Here is a 3,907-nt window from a genome sequence, read left to right on the forward strand (position 1 = left end):
GCAAGGATAAGCAATATTATTATTACTCACTTTAATTTCAAAGTAGGAAAAGTCATTGAGTACATTATAAAATTTTATTGAGTATCTTAGTATAATTGTTATTGTGTATGGACTCTTCAAACTTCAAAATCATGTTACAGTTGAAATTGGGATAAGTGTAAACAAGTTTGTAACATAAGAAGAAGAAAAAAAAATATCTCCAATAGTCCAATAACCAAAAGTTATAATCCACACATTTATTCATTCATTATTATTCATTGTACAAAAATAAGCATGCATTATAAATAGTATGTATGATAACTAGTATGTGAACCAAATAAGTCGGTAAATGGAAATGTTCCATACAATATGCATGTCACATCTAATTGTCTAAAATTAGGAAGTAGCCAATCATAGTATATATGGACCTTTCAAAATTCAAATTCATGTAATAATTGAAATAGGGATAAGTGCAAACAAATTGTAATAATTCAAAGTTATAATTATCCACACAATTCCATATATTGATAATCAATAAAGCTGGCTATCAGCCATACTTTGCTTTTCCGTAGGGTTGATAGACTCAAAGATATTATTAACATGGTGTGCTATTGTCTCTTTTGAATCAAATATAGACAGATCGATTTTCTTTTAATTCAGTAAATATGGAGTAATTTTTAAGTCATGTGATATTTTCAAAATTAAATAAAAATAGCTTTAAGATTTCCTATTAATTCAGTAAATATAGGTCTATTTGTAACCTAACTAATAAATATGCATTTGTCATAAACTGTAACATGACTTGGACTTTATGGTTATTTTTAGATATTTCTTTAGCTATCATGAACACATTTGAAACAAACTGATAAATTTGATGTCGCATCGTTTGATTCAAATACTAGTTATACGTATGAATTATGATGCAAGATTCTTTATATGATGAATAATAGTAATGAATAGATTATTACACGATGAGTACATTGAATGTTATATAATGCATATAATTAATTGATTAGTTAAGAGTCTGTTTAGATGAATTTATTACTTATCATTTATAAGTTAGAAATTATAAGTTAAGACTTTTTATGTAGAAGGTATTTTTTTGTCTTAAAAGTTGATAAGATTAGTAAAAGCATATAGTACTTGGCCTCTTTTTGTTTCAAAATCACAAGAATACATTCTTAGAAAAGTGAAACAAATGAAGAAAATCCAAAAACATTAGGCAAAACATAGTATTGGTCTGCGAGATGTGTCACATCATCTCTCCATAGACCTAAATTATATAGAAATTCATTTACGCTTCAAAGCAACAAACAATATGCTTGGTTTCTCATTATTAACTTTCATCCATTCTGAAATTTCTTCACTTTTGAGAATTGTTCTTGCACAAGCTTCTTCTGCTATTTTACTTCCAAAATGACTGATTATAACTCCTTCTATAGAACTTCTTAGACTTGTCATTAAAGTTTTTGCATCAGCCTCATCCACAAGATTTGATTTGATATTTATCAACTCCATTATCTCAATACTAAAAAGTCCATTTTTCTCCACTACTTTAGTCATTTCTTGAGGAGAGGGATAATACAATGGCAAATTGAATGAGTCAACTAGAGATTCATCTAGCTTTCCCTATGGCAAAAGAAAAGAAACATCAATTACAAATGTATGCTCGGCGTTGTTTCAATTTATGTGAATATATTTTCTTTTTAATTTAATCTATTTGAAAAAATTGTTTTTCATATTTAATATCGTAAATACCAACTAAAGTGATTATCATAATACACATGATCAAAGAAAACCAAAAGGAAAAACATTGTCATATAAAATGAAATAGAGATTACCTCGTTCACCAAATCCATAAGACTAGAACCAAAAAATCTCATGAGACGTATATAACCCGAAAATGCTGTGATAAGCACCATCATTCCTCCTTGAACAATCTCCTCAGCTCTTACATTAAAGAATATTTCCATGTCCTTTTCAAATTGAGAAAAATAAGCATTCACTACTTCAACATTTGATGCATCAACATAGTGAATCAATCCCTTATTCCATGCTGGGGATTTCTCATCTACCAATTCTTTTGGAATCTTGGATAACCAATTTATACCGGAAGAAGAATGTACAAAATGTATAGATCGCGATGGAAATAACCTACCATAAAAAGATCCTGGAACTCCATATGCATAGTAGGATCGATCAAAGGGTAGTGATTGAAAGAGGATATTGAAATCATTAGTGACATGATCGTTGAAAAATATTTGAAATTCAGGAATATTATTAGTAAAATTTATGACTTGGTCTTGGTTTAATAAATACTTGTCCTTTAGAGCTTCTACAATATATTGCATTGCACTAAAAGTATTTGGTTCAACAGAACATCCCAACTCTGCAATACGTAATGTGTTTGAAGAAGATAATATAATCTTGATGTTAAGCTTTCGAATATTGCATCTCTCACCATCTCCTTCGCACCATCTATCATTTCTTTCTGCATATATAGTCATGTTGATAGAAAAGCTCTGTTACTTTAATGTGACGACAAAAAATATTTATGGATGTTTGTGTTATAACATGTAAAGTTACTTATTTTACTATTATAGTGGGTAAACTACAATCAATTTAGTGTGATATAAAATTGTGTTTTACTTTTACTGTGGATAAGTTCAATAACTATACAAATAATTGTTGTATGGCTTGTTAGGATCAAATGTTTACTAGCATGTGTTGACACCCAATTTTGGACCTCCACAATATATATTAATCATCGAGCTTCCTAAATTCCAAATGATTTGAAATAATTGGCTTTATAAATTTCAAAATAATTTTCAAGTCATTTTAAGTAGTTTGTCATTTTTATAAATTTTAAAATAATGAATATGCTATTTTATATAATTATGTGTCTAATTAGTATATTTTATGAATGTTCGAAAATTGTCTCAAAAGGATTTTAGCTTTATTTGAATATTTGGTTATTTAGTCGTTTATATTGTTAAATTAATTAGTTTATACTTAAGTTAATTATTTTATTTTGTTAAGATTAAGAAGCTCGTTAATTAATTAATATCAATTTATCTTGTTTAATTACTTGCCGAATCTACCTTAGCTAAAATCTAATTGGCTAAGTTTTTCTAACCCCCCTTTCAACCGATCCCCTCCAACAATATAATAATACAATACATGTACCAACCGATCCCCTCCAACAATATAATAATACCATACATGTACCAACCGATCCCCTCCAACAATATAATAATACATACATGTACCAACCGACCCAACAATATATTATAATAATACAACAGCATACACTAAATTGACCCCACCCCTTTTTCCCTTTTAATTCCTAACATACAATACATACAATTCCAAACATTCATACATACAATACAGCAAACAAACCAAACCGACCCCACCTGTGTTCTCCTTCTTCTTCAGCAACGACCAAAACGTCAAAGCAGCAGTAGCTGTGTATAGCAGCAACGTAGCTCACAGCAGCAGCAACACACACAACGCCAGACGACCCATACGCTATTTCTTCTCCTTCACGCGTCAAAATAGACGGAAAACTACTAATGTCTTCATCAACAGTGCAGCAGAACCTGCAATTACGTCCTGCAGCAGCTGCGAAAAATCACCCTTGACTCGTGTGGATGGGAGCCACGTCGAGCACAAGGGCGGTGGGTTCGATCTAAGCCGTCCACATTGATTTTTTCATTCGGATTTCGTGGAATTTGGGGTGAAATCTCGTGCAAATCCAACTGCCCCCTGTTCTGGAATTTTGAATTTCGAAACCGAAAGAGAATTCCATTTTTTTTTACCTTTGTTCCAATCCGATTTTCATCCTGGGAACTCCCCTATAAATACCCCTCCTCTTTACTGTTGAAGGGGTCGGAAATATTTAACTAAGGAAAATAGAATACTTTAA

At 30.7% G+C, this 3,907-nt stretch overlaps 1 pseudogene; it reads right to left on the reverse strand.

Annotated features, from left to right (window-relative positions):
* Positions 1-1,009: 1,009 nt before the first annotated feature.
* LOC125851693 (loganic acid O-methyltransferase-like) lies at positions 1,010-2,476 on the reverse strand (annotated as a pseudogene).
* Positions 2,477-3,907: the final 1,431 nt, after the last annotated feature.

The sequence above is a fragment of the Solanum stenotomum genome, unplaced genomic scaffold (genome assembly GCF_019186545.1).
Source record: "Solanum stenotomum isolate F172 unplaced genomic scaffold, ASM1918654v1 scaffold28559, whole genome shotgun sequence".
Taxonomy (NCBI): domain Eukaryota; kingdom Viridiplantae; phylum Streptophyta; class Magnoliopsida; order Solanales; family Solanaceae; genus Solanum; species Solanum stenotomum.